We start from the raw sequence: 13,424 nt of genomic DNA, 5'->3' as shown, positions 1-13,424 counted from the left end.
AACCAGCTCCCTCTGTGTCAAAGGGGTGTATGCTTTCTTTCACAAGACGTTCAGTATGGTAAAAAATTATACCTGCTCAGATGAGTTCATACTGCAAGGTCTCTTGAGTATTTTATTCCTTGCGTGTTGGCAGATATCCAGGATTGTGCAACCCAGAAAAATGTCATTGGTAGTTATCTCTCAATGTATGCAAATATAGTATAACAGTATAGGGTAGGGTAGCACAGCATCTGGCCCACAGGGGTGTCATGTAACCAATAAGTCAGACCAATTCATTGGATTTCAAGTTGTGCCGGTCCTGGTTTGAAGTAAGGTGTGCAGGAGGGATTGAGAAAGAGAGCGCAAGATGGAGTATGTGAGTGTATGAGTGAGGGTTTTGGTGCCTCAGGTGTAATATATGGCTTACACACACCCCCTCAAATAAAACACACAGCAGACACACACACCCTGTAGCTCAACACACTCAGAAGTCATCCCCCTGCACTGTGTATTTGCAGAATCTTGCTGAGGGTTTTCTGGGATTGTCTTTTCTCCTTTTCTCTTTTCTTTCTTTTTGCACCATCCCCCTTATTCTTCCCTTCACATCTGGGCTTCTCTCTCTGTTTGCTCTCAGTGGTAAATGTCCCTCATTCGTGAAATGTGCTACACGTCTCCTTCCAGACATTGCAGAGTTTTTTCTTCTCCCTCTTTACCAATTTCCCTCTTTTCCTCTCTCTCTCCCTCTCCCTCTCTCTCTCTCTCTCTCTCTCTCTCTCTCTCTCTCTCTCTCTCTCTCTCTCTCTCTCTCTCTCTCCCTCCCTCCCTCTTCCCTCCATTCTTTCTTTAAGTCTGCCCCCTGCTGAGGAAGTGACACTCAGACGTAAATACCCCGTCTCTCCCCGTCCTCCCTGCGGCTGGCTGACCTTCTTTCAGTCTCCTTTTCTCCCTCTGCTTTCCTCTCCCGTCTTCCCTGTTTCCTTTTCTCCCTCTGCTTTCCTCTCCCGTCTTCCCTGTTTCCTTTCCTCCCTCTGCTTTCCTCTCCCGTCTTCCCTGTTTCCTTTTCACCCCTCCGTCAGTCCCTCTTCTTCGCTCTGTCACTCCATCTTCATCTTTCTTTTTTGTTCACTCCTCTCCGCTCGTTATCCGTTTCCCCTTCATAATCTAAACCCTCTCAGTTTGCACATTCATCCTTCTACCTTCTTACTCTCTCTCTCTCTTCCCTTCTTTTCACTCCTCCACTCAACATTATCATTTATATGTTCCCTTTTGTTATACCCCCCCCCCCCTTCCAGACGACCTTTAGAAGAATTTGCATTGGGGACGTATTTTAGGGTTGCGCAGCCGTTAGTAATTTTTCATGACATTTTTGCTTGAGTAATGGTAAATACTTCTCCCCAGTCATTTCTTTGCCTTCCTCACAGATGCCTTACAAGGCTGCAGTTATCCTCAGAAAGTAATAAAAGAGCTTACTTCATAATAATTCTCTCTCTCTCTCCCTCCACACCTCCCTCTCTTCTCCCCCTTTTCTCTTTCTTTCAGCAACAGCTGGACCAGAGCGAGACCAAGGTACAGTAAGAGTTTGTAGAAGTTAAGCTGTATTGGGAACTCACTTTTGCATTAGTGTGTGTGTGACCTCATTTACACCCTCACTGCCTTGTGTAAAAAAAATGATGGAAGCTTCTAGAAAGAGTTCACATGTATAAATGTCTCTCTCTCTCTGTCTGTCTCTCTCTGTCTCTCTCTCTGTGTCTCACTCTCTCTCTGTCCCTCTCATTGTCTGTGTCAGGAACCCCGGCCCCTCGCAGTGGAGTTGATCCTGTGAAGAGCACCTCATGTCCTGCTCTCCTCCTTTTCTCTCTGCTCGTAGTTCTCCTGTCTGTCTGATTTCCCTGCCCCATCCACTCACACTTACACAAAGAAAGAGGGAGGATTCACAAGTTGTGTGTAAAAGAAATCTCTGCAGTTCCTGTAGTGGCACTAATCTCTGGCTCCATTTCCTCTCATCTTTTCTCTTTGTCCACTGACTCTTCTCTTCTCTTCTCTCTCTCCATTCTGCCCTCTCTTCTCTCCTCTCCTCTCCCCTTTTCTCTGACTTCAGAGTCCTCTGTAACAGACCGACTCTAATCTGGCCTTCAAAGAACACCAGTCTTGTGTCTGACCAGTTTGTGTTTAATCACTCCTCAATCATAGATGGCTTTTCTTCCTGTCTTTGTAGTTTTCTTCCTCTCCCTCTCTCTCTCTCTCTCCTTCCCTCTTTCTGTTAAATGTTTCCCCCTCTACCCCCCCCTCTGTTGTTGCTGTACATAATCACCAAACTGAGCCAAAGAGGAAAGAAGTGGACCGCGAACTCTGACCTCTCACCCTGACCTCCTCAAACACTACTGAGTCAACCATCAGACACTGTGGCTGACTTTGTTTTTTGTTATTGTTTTTTTTTCTACCAGCTTTTTTCCCTTCTTAGTGGACTTTGTTTAGGTTCTGGCATTGTTTTTGAAGAGGTCTCTACAAAATGGAAATGACCTAAATACTGAAGTGGAGGAACATTTATTCATCCAGCTGTGTAATTCTGACTGAGACGTGCACAAGATGGCCTGTTTTGAGTAACACCTCTTGGACAGGATGTCAGGATCTCTAAACATGGCCCACTCCGGGAGATCTCAAGGGTCTCATGGACTGTCCAGCATTTAACAGGATTCCTCTGGAGTAAATTGGATTTCTCTGAAATGACCTGGATTTATCTGGAATAGACTAGATTTTTTTAGGAATAATCTGAAAAATAATCTGGAGTAACCTGAATTTGACCTTGCTGGAAATGACACGATTGACCCACTGATTGGATTTCTAAAGAGACAAGCTGTTACTATTCCCTTGGTTTCACCCCAGATCAGTCCCCAGATCATCACATCTTACAAACCAAATTCCAGTACTGAAGAATATGATTGGTTTAATACTTACCCTCATCTTTACAATGGATAACTGAATATGGTTAGATATTTCTGAGCACTTATCCCTGTTTATCCAGTCAAATTAATATTTTACTTGCTGCATTCTTTTATTTTTAATTGTGGTGTTTAGTTAGCTGTTCCTTCTGAGCTTTTTTACATCCCAGAAAAGCGATTGTGTTGTTGCCCTGTATAAAAGATGGTGTAAGATGGTGAAAAAAAAGCTGACAGCGCATTGCTGGTACTTTCCAAATTTTGATACGTTTTGTATAATAATACTTGTTTGGTAAAATAATTTAAAATATTCAGAGATAGAATTTATTTTTACACAACAGAAGGGTTTGTAGTTATAATCATCTGAAACTGTTGTTATAGCTCACAGAGTAGTGTATGTCTTTCTAGATATAGCTTTGTGAATTATTAGTGTGTCTCCCATATTTTTTCATTTTGTTTTGATAAACAAAAATATGATAGAAAAATATGTAAAATTAAATCACTTAGTTTTGACAACTAAATTGTTGATTATGATTATATTCTCATTTAACAGTACAGAGCGGTTCTGTTAATTGAAGTAAATTAAGGTTTTGGAATTGTGTGATAAAATCAAGGTTTAAAAATATATAAATGGATTATATACAATCATATGGTTACTAGAAACAAAACAAAAAACTTTTTTATTTACGGCCATGTCATTTTCTATTTTTTGTCTATGTTTTGTAAATATTTCCCTCCTCCAGATGCTGAAAGGGAGGTTCTGATATTTATGGAATTCTAGAATCAGAGTGGATTTCACTCTGGGAGCACAGTACAATCAGTTCATAGAGGAATCAACTTTTTTTTATACTGGACAATTGTGTTTTTGTTTGTTTTTCACATTTTAGTGAAGAATTTAGCATCTTCTATGAAGAACTGCGGTCTGTGTTTATAAGGCAAAAAGAACAAAATAAAAGCTATGACTTGTATTTATTGACTTGTGTATTTTTGGTTATCTAACCATTGTTCTTCTAGTTGTTATACTCTGTGTGTGTGTGTGTGTGTGTGTGTGTGTGTGTTTCTTTTTTCTTTTTTTGTGAAATTCTACCTGAATTTTCCATCTGTATCATTATTTTTTGTCAGATCAGCAGGAATAAGTCCTGATTGATATTCAGTTAGTGGCATGTGTAAACGAACGTACGTGTATGCCTGGCATATTTTTATGTGATCATATTTATTCTGATGAGGTGATGCTGCGAATCAGTCTCGTAGGACTTGAGCATCTTGCTGTTCATCTCCGAAAGGAATTGGAGGAAAACTGAAGGGGAGAAAAACTGCAGCATAAATGCATCCTCATGCATGGTAATGTCCTGGCTCAGTTTGTTTTTGATCTTTCAGCATTTTACGTGTATTTTATGTGTAAGTAAGGAAATGAAAGGCTCTCTTGCTAACCTCTATAAAAGTACAAGACTGTATAAAGATGTCACATATCAGAATGAAGTGACTGTTATTGCAGTTGTATAGATATGACTGACTGACTGTTGTGATTTTAAATCAATTCATTTTCATACTTTCTAACTAGTTCATGACACTCACTCACATTATCCTGTGTATTGTGTAAGCTGGAGTCCTGAAGTTTCTATATCAAATCTCCATTAATCTTCTATGTTGCACATTATCCTGTGTATTGTGTAAGCTGGAGTCCTGAAGTTTCTATATCAAATCTCCATTAATCTTCTATGTTGCACACCTTCGTCCTGGACCTGTGTGTGCGTCTCTGGTGGGAGAGGAAGAATGGATGTCGGGCGCTCTGAGCTGCCGTAATGACCTGACCCAGGGCTGGATGGGAGAGGGGGTGTCACCCCTCATTTATCAGAGGTGTGTGTGTGAGAGAGAGAGAGGAAGTCATTGTGTTTAACCTTCAGGAGGCGTCCTACTCCTGTGTCCTCTAGAGGGCAGTGTTAGTCTACTCCCACAGCTATAGGCACAAGTCTCTCTGTGCGTACATGTGTTCACAGTGTTTTAGTATGATGGCCATTTCCCACATCTTTACAATTACACCACCATCCCTTTTCACAAGACCACAGTGCAGCATCAAATACAAGTTATTTGTCTTTCCTCAAAGAAAATTAAAAGACCTTCTGAATTATATGAAATATCATTTATAGTGTCAGATTTTGTCCAAACACAAAGGACTGCAAACAACACTAGCATATGTAACCTGCGTTGTGTTGAACCTGCGCGATTCAGCCCTGCACACGCCCGGACTCAAACCCACGAACAGCAGCACCTCGGATCGGGAGGCGAGCGCTTTTTGGGCTACTGCCCAGGCTACTGGCTCGCATGCCAGCAGCACTCTTGAGGCGTCGTGGAGTGAGGTTTACCAACGTTCCATACGCACAGCTGGCATACGCACAGCTGGCATCCGTTACACATGCATTGCCTTGAACCTCCCTGAAAGTCCATTTTCTGGTCAAATTTTCCGCAATCAGTTATTTCTTTGTGACACTTCATGCTATAGTGTATTTCTTACAATGGTATATTGTGTGAATATCCAGCCCTTCCATATTGATGCATGTTTGGCAACTCCTTCCCACATCTTAAGCATGCAACCTGTGAATCTTCTAAACAAGTTTGTTTTCCACTCCCCAATAAAGGTATTTGAAGAACACATTTTTATTTTTGTTAGCTATGGTGACAATATATTTCCTTATGTCTTCCACATCTAAGTCATTCATGTTTAGAATTAAAGAGAGGTACAGTTATGTAATGTGCAAAATATAAGTTTTATTCCAAGAGTAGGCAATGTGTCAAAAATGTTCACCACCTAACGGGAATACAGTTAACATATCAGCACACTTAATAATACTTTATTATGTTAGTCACAGATAGAAATGTACAAATGGCAAATGCCTTTGGTTTTTACAAAATCCATTTATTTTGAGTAATGTTTGTTTATAAGTAATTATTTGAGTAATTATTTTACTGATTGAGGGGTACAATTATGTGATACAATAAATCAAATGTGACTAAATGATCAGGATTTGACAGGAATACATTTTACATTTCAGCACACAGCAAATTTCCACTTCCAGTAAAAGACTTATCCACTTACACTTTTAATTGTATCTTTTAGTGCAACATTTTTTTGTAGGCACTGGCTGGCTAGTTTACTTCAGTGTTTTGTGGAATGTTTTCCAAGGGAGCATCCACCAAAAAGCAGAAACGTTTAGGCATAATTAGCACCTTCATGGTTGGGCATTTTAGCTTCCATGTTCACTGTTCCGCACCATTGAACCCTCTATAAGTACGATCCTGGTTGATTTTCTGGACAATATTTGGTGATTGATTTCAGGAATGTAGTTGCTTACAGAATTCTGCCAGTAAACTATCGAGTTTGTCTCGCATGTCTGGATTTGAATGAATGTAGATCACCATGATCAGCCGATGTCGGCAAACATCCACCTTAACACTCTCCCAACGCACGTTTCAACTCTTCAGCCATCCATTTTAGACACATTGTCAGTATGGCAAAAGTGAGAGGGGAGTGCTTAGGGAGTTTAATCTTCCCACGTTTCAAAAACAATGACTTTAGAGTGTAGAGAACAGGTAGAGGAACTGGATGAACTGACTCCAGTGCTTTGAATGCTTTCTCAAAGAGTGTCCATTTGATAGTCTCTGGAATTATTTTGATACATGGCTTAAATCGCTTTTTAGTTTTAGGGGGTTTTGTTGAGGTTTTGAACGACGGCCAAATGTATTTCTCCAAGCGCCTGGCAAGTATGGTGGTGAAGATCAAGTATTCAATACTTTCACGCTGCATTCTTTTGCGATGCTTTCTAATCATGTGATTAAATTTCCACTTCAGATTGTTTATTGCAGCATGCTTGTTGTTGTGGCCTGTGAACAGACTGGTATATACTGTAGGTATCTCCCTACACACACTCAGGGATTTCATGGCTGTGAGGACTTCTGCTCCACTGATCTCACCCTTTACTTTACATAACTCCCTTTTCTGAGCTTTTTCGTGGGTGATGGGACGGAGATAAATAGAAAAGGGCTTGACTGGTAGAGGTTGGAGCTGGATTTGTAAAAGTACAGGGTCATGATCAGAGATGTCACTTTCATGAATACTGCATTCTTTAAAGTACTGCATAGCATCATATGGCATAAAGAACATATCTAAGCGAGATGCTATCTTGCATTTATTTCTCTGTAGACTTTTCTTTGGATCCATACTTCCCCTAAAATAGGTAAACTGTCTTTTGGTGGGATGTGATCGACCCCACACATCTACTAGATTCAGAGAGGAGATGAACTCCTCCAGTAAATGCCTTAGAGGCTCCTTATGACCAGTTGGGTATTTTCTGTCAAAGTCATACTGTAGAACTGTGTTGAAATCCACACCTATCACTAAAATGCCCTTAGCATAGTCATGTAGATATTGCGTCAGCCTACGAAGGACTGATGTATCTTTGACGTGGTTGTACACATTCACAAATGTGAAGTATTTGCCATCTAGCTGACAGACAAGGACAATGTAGTTGCCTCCAAAATCCTCATCATGGATTGTGTATGTATAATTGAGAGTTTTCCTTATCAGAATAGCAACTCCTTTACTTGAAGCATCATACACAGTAAAGAAGTAATACCAGTGACTGACACACCTTAGGATGCATCTGTCTTTTGGTCCGATGTGAGTCTCTTGGAGAAATGCAACACTAGTGCCCAGCTTATCAAGTTCTTTAGTTATTTTGTCTATCTTTTGGGCGTCTTTGACGCCACGAATGTTCCAGGAGACAAAACTGATTTTTTTTCTGTGTCGACTCAGTCATGATGCTGATGTAGTTTAGCCCACTTTGCCTGCAAAACAGAAACACATATTTATACAGTAATGGTAAAGGATTATGACCATTGTGACAATATACAATATTTCTATGAAATTAGCTTTTCGAGGAGCATCACTCTTGAAGTCTTTTGTGGAATAGTGCCACCATGTGAATGACATCAAAGCAAAAATGTAGTGCTTCAATCATGGGCGGATTATTAACTTTTGGGCCCCTGGGCCCAGATGTATTAAGGGCATTTTGATAGCCAATAGTAAATTCAATCAGATTCATAGCCTACATCCTGATTTGTTGATTTTGAGGCAATGATTCCATGCAAAGGCTTGGGCTTCAGGGCCCCCTGACCCCTTGGGCCCCTGGGCCTGGGCCTGGGCCTGGTAGGCCCGTGCAGTAATCCATCCCTGGCTTCAATAGGCAGTATCTTGTGATGAGAAGAAGGCACAAACTTGAAATTTGAGACATAAGGCAACCGCTTCCTCCGTAATGCCATTAAACTGCTCTCAAAAGTATCCTATAGCCTTTACATGAGAAAAATGTTACAGAGCTCTCTAGAGTCCCCCTTAAAACAATAAATTGAAATGAGTAAAAAATGTGTCTTAATGAGTGCTGTTCTAGTGTTGAAAATGTGATGCAATGCCCTATAAGTTGCCCCTTAAAATGATCTATACTTGGCATTTCCTATGTGTGCCCTTCCATTGGAAAAGGGTGCCATGATGGAGTGCCCTCTATGCTGCCCCTACAGGCCAGTGTACATATGAGAAAGCATAAAGAAGTGCCAACGTAGGTGCTCCTCTAGTGGATAAAGATAAAGTGGATCCGTGGCCTACTGGTTAGGGAATCGGACTTGTGACCGAAGGGTGGCCGGTTGGATTCCTAGGAAAAAATGCGGGTGGGGGGAGTGATTGAATAGCGCTATCCTACATCCACAGCCCTTGACCAAGGCACCTAACCCCCAACTGCTCCCCGGGCGCCGGATCAAGGGCTGCCCACTGCTCCAGGTGTGTGTGTGTGTGTGTGTGTGTTCCTAGTGTGGATGCTCGTAGTGAGCTCACTGCTCTGAGTGTGTGTGCCCCCGGATGGGTAAAATGCAGAGAACACATAGGAACTTCCTACATGACCATACATGACCTTAACTTAACTTAAAATGTGATACAGTGAAGTAAAGGGTGTCCCTTCTACCATCAATTTAGGCAGTAGAAAAGAAACATACCCCAGTAAAGATTACATATGATGCCATGTGGCATTTTAACGTAATCTCATCTGCACCACCAGGGCATTCAGTGTTACAATAATAACACCAACAGTCAGTTTCACTGACCCTCACCCTTTACCACAATGGTAAAGAAAGATCAGGATACAGATTCATTTTGGAATTTGGTTTCACTTTCTTTACCTGTGAACCCTCATCCCTAACCTAGAAATCTAGACACACCCTAACGGCAGCAAATGTAATTTGCAGCCAGGGTACCTCATCCCTATCTCACATTGGCAAAGTGAAAAAAAGTGAAGCCAAATTCCAAAATGAATCTGGATCCTGTTCTTTCTCATGACATGACATGTCATTATGGAACTCATTCTTTCAAATGCACTCCTTTTGCGCATCAAAATATGTTAATTATCTGATACATCCGTCTTGGATTTCTTTCAGGCATACAAACTCATACCTATACATTGTTTTGGACCGAAGTTTCTGACAACTAAAAGATTCCACCACATTGTTCTATTTTAATCTAATGGTAAAACATTATATTAACAGAAATACATTATAGTAATAAACATTATATTATGCCACAAAATATCTTCCAACAATCTTTTTTATGTAATAATAGAACAGTCGAACGGATCAGGTACAGTATCTTAAAGGCACTCTGATGTGAAAAGCTTGTGGCTGGATAAGGAGATGTGGAAAGAGGTTTAATGTTTTGATCATATTGAGGTGGTGCACATTTAACACCATCTACACTACAGGAAATGTAAATGTGTGTTATGTAAATGTGTGTTATCAAACCTGTTTCTCCACTCTTCTGTGAGGTTGCTTCTGTGTCTCTACAAACAAAGTATGTGTGTCTTTCTTTTTCCAAACCACAACATTCTAATTTATAATTTTTATAAATGTTTTAATATGATATGCTAGTCACAGAACTAAATCAAAATGGACAACTGATCATTGCTAAACAATGATTGTTTGATGTTATACATAATTTCATTTTATTGCAGAACAATATTAGCCTGGCTAACGTCATACCCTCATCTCAAATGAGACGGGGTCTGGGAACTAGGCATTCATTTTCTCGTATTTGAGACGTGGTTTACGAATGCCCAGAGCCGTTTATTGGGCACTACGAATGTCTATCAAATGCGTCTGTACGTGGCTCATAATGGCTACGATGTGTCGTCATCGTCTTGCTGCCCTCCCTCCGTTCTGTGATTGGTCCCCTAACTGAGGCAAAAATTTGCTCCATGGAATCAAGGCTGCCTAGCAGCGTGAATTAAATCGTGCGCGCAAGGCAGCATGGGAAAACCCAGGCTAGAACAATATGATTTCATGTGTGGATAACAATAAGCACTGCCTTAGTATATTTGGGGTGAACATCACAAATTCAATAACAGTTGCATACAAAAGTCTGACCTTTTTGTTTTCTTTCGTAGTGTGTGTACACTACAGCATTATGTAATGTTAATCAGCATGGCATGCATGCAATGCCATATACAGAAATCTAACCACTTCCTTGGTATGAGGAACAACTCGTGTTTCCATGGCATTTCAGAGAAGATGAAACTTAAACCCTAAAAAGTAAATGTAAGTGTTATAGTAGCAGGCTGCAAGTAAAACAGCATGTAAACAATGTACCCAAACAGCCAACATACTGTATAGCAGCCCAATACACAACCTGTAACTTCCCCAACAACTTCAGAAAGACAGGTGCACTCAGACCTTTGTCTAGTGCTGCTGCCTGCTGGCATATGCATTTTATCTGTGATGATATACCATTTAAATGTAAATTGTTTGGGAGTCTTATATGATGAGGTTGCACTTATCCAAACCCCTGTGCCTAGATGTTTAGGTTGTCATCATAATATAAAAAAAATGTGTGACTTTATGTTTCTGTATACAAATGCGGTTATATCTCCTGTACATGTTTGTATGTAATTGTAATGATTTGTGATGTAATTTTGGTGATTTGGATACACTGTGACCCCGAATGCACTCATATGTCTTGGGGTTATTGGGTGATTGGCAGGCGAGCCTATAAATGGCCGCTGCGCCCTGTGACGTGTCACATACAAGGAACACTGATGAAGGGCTAGACCCGAAACGTTTACCCCTTGCTTATGTGGCCTGTAATTGTTTTTTCGGCTTTTTAAAATACACTGTTGGAACTACTCAGCCCCTGTGTGCGATCTCCCCTTTCTTCGCTTGAGTATTACGTTTTTTTGGAGACTATACGCACCGGGCGACACCTCAATACTAGACAAAAGGCACAGATGCCACACTTCACCTTCGGTTGTCATCATCAACATGTATTTTTTTAACCAATACTCCAATACTAACCATACTTAATCTATACTGAAGATCACAGTCGGACAACTGTAGAATTAGAGAGAAGAAAAAACAAAAAATGAACTATAAATGTCAAAACACATTTCACCATATGTTAGGCCTATCATGTACTTTCAGTCAAATATACTATCAGACATTATCTACTGTTCCATTTATGTATTTCTGAATTTATTTGTAAGTACAGGGTACTTTTCCAACTCACACATATGGCTTAAAGGAGAAATCCGGGGAGTTTTCACATAGATCTCCATTTCTTGAGGTCATCGAGTATTGTTGGTACCAAACAAAACTAAAACAATCGGTTTTACCTAGCTCTAGTTGCTACAACTAGCAGCTAACACAGCCAGGCAGCTACAGCACTACACTCTATGGGCATGTAAATAGGGGCTCACGGACATGCCCCCAGAGTGTAGTGTGAGTGTATGCTTTAACCAATGTAGATTTATTTATGGATAACTTTGTCCATGTCCCAATGTCAGTTTTCACACAGGCAGTGTGTGGTACAGGTGCCATATTAAAATTTAGAATGTTAGAAATGCGGCGTGGCATGGAGTCGATCAGTCTGTGGCACTGCTCAGGTGTTATGAGAGCCCAGGTTGCTCTGATAGTGGCCTTCAGCTCCTCTGCATTGTTGGGTCTGACGTATCACATCTAACTCTTCACAATACCCCATAGATTTTCTATGGGGTTAAGGTCAGGCAAGTTTGCTGGCCAATTAAGAACAGGGATACCATGGTCCTTAAACCAGGTACTGGTAGCTTTGGCCAAGTCCTGTTGAAAAATGAAATCTGCATCTCCATAAAGTTGGTCAGTAGCAGGAAGCATGAAGTGCTCTAAAACTTCCTGGTAGATGGCTGCGTTGACCCTGGACCTCAGAAAAAACAGTAGACCAACACCAGCAGATGACATGGCACACCAAACCATCACTGACTGTGGAAACTTTACACTGGACTTCAAGCAACGTGGATTCTGTGCCTCTCCTCTCTTCCTCCAGACTCTGGGACCTTGATTTCCAAAGGAAATGCTAAATTTACTTAACATAACTTTGGACCACTCAGCAGCAGTCCAGTCCTTTTTGTCTTTAGCCCAGGCGAGACACTTCTGACGTTGTCTCTTGTTCAAGAGTGACTTGACACAAGGAATGCGACAGCTGAAACCCATGTCTTGCATACCTCTATGCGTGGTGGTTCTTGAAGCACTGACTCCAGCTGCAGTCCACTCTTTGTGAAAAATGTGTGAACACATTTTTTAATGGGTTTTGTTTCACAATCCTCTCCAGGGTGCGGTTATCCCTATTGCTTTTTTCCTTCCCTTCGCCTCTCTCTATTAATGTGCTTGGACACAGAGCTCTGTGAACAGCCAGCCTCTTTAGCAATGACCTTTTGTGTCTTGCCCTCCTTGTGCAAGGTGTCAATGGTCGTCTTTTGGACAACTGTCAAGTCAGCAGTCTTCCCCATGATTGTGTAGCCTACAGAACTAGACTGAGAGACTATTTAAAGGCCTTTGAAGGTGTTTTGAGTTAATTAGCTAATTAGAGTGTGGCACCAGGTGTCTTTAATATTGAACTTTTTCACAATATTCTAATTTTCTGAGATACTGAATTTGGGGTTTTCATTAGTTGTCAGTTATAATCATCAAAATTAAAAATTAAAAATACTTGAAATATATCAGTCTATGTGGAATGAATGTATACATTATACAAGTTTCACTTTTTGAATGGAATTACTTAAATAAATAAACTTTCTCATGATATTCTAATTATATGACCAGCACCTGTATATAATATACATCTCAACAAGCAGTACAAACAGGCTAGCCCCAAAGACAAGGAGGGCATAAAAGATCTGACCACTGGACTTTGAGGCAATTGCACAAGGTCTTTAAGGCTGAGAAAGGAGAAAGAGGTCAAATGTGCTACATCAAGGCTACATCAAGGACCCATACAGGTTCACCAAAACCCCGTTGGGTGAAGCAAGATCTGGGAGACTGACCAGCCCTGAAGAAGCTGTGGAGGAGTTCCTCAAAGTGTGTGCTAAAAATTGTCTTCAATTGCGACATGTTGTTGAAAGAGACCATTTCTTGCCCTTATTATATGTCATAAGTGAATTGCAAAATAATTCC

General features: G+C 40.7%; 1 long non-coding RNA gene across 1 annotated transcript; it reads left to right on the top strand.

Annotated features, from left to right (window-relative positions):
• The first annotated feature begins 763 nt into the window (after nt 1-763).
• On the top strand, nt 764-3,883 carry LOC121721170. The gene is made up of 2 exons (XR_006034760.1): nt 764-1,545; nt 1,766-3,883. It is a non-coding gene; the product is annotated as an uncharacterized LOC121721170 (long non-coding RNA).
• The last annotated feature ends 9,541 nt before the right edge of the window (nt 3,884-13,424 follow it).

This window comes from Alosa sapidissima, chromosome 10 (assembly GCF_018492685.1).
Source record: "Alosa sapidissima isolate fAloSap1 chromosome 10, fAloSap1.pri, whole genome shotgun sequence".
NCBI lineage: Eukaryota > Metazoa > Chordata > Actinopteri > Clupeiformes > Clupeidae > Alosa > Alosa sapidissima.
Note: the sequence above shows the minus strand (reverse complement) of the source record. Positions and strands in the feature narration are given on the sequence as shown.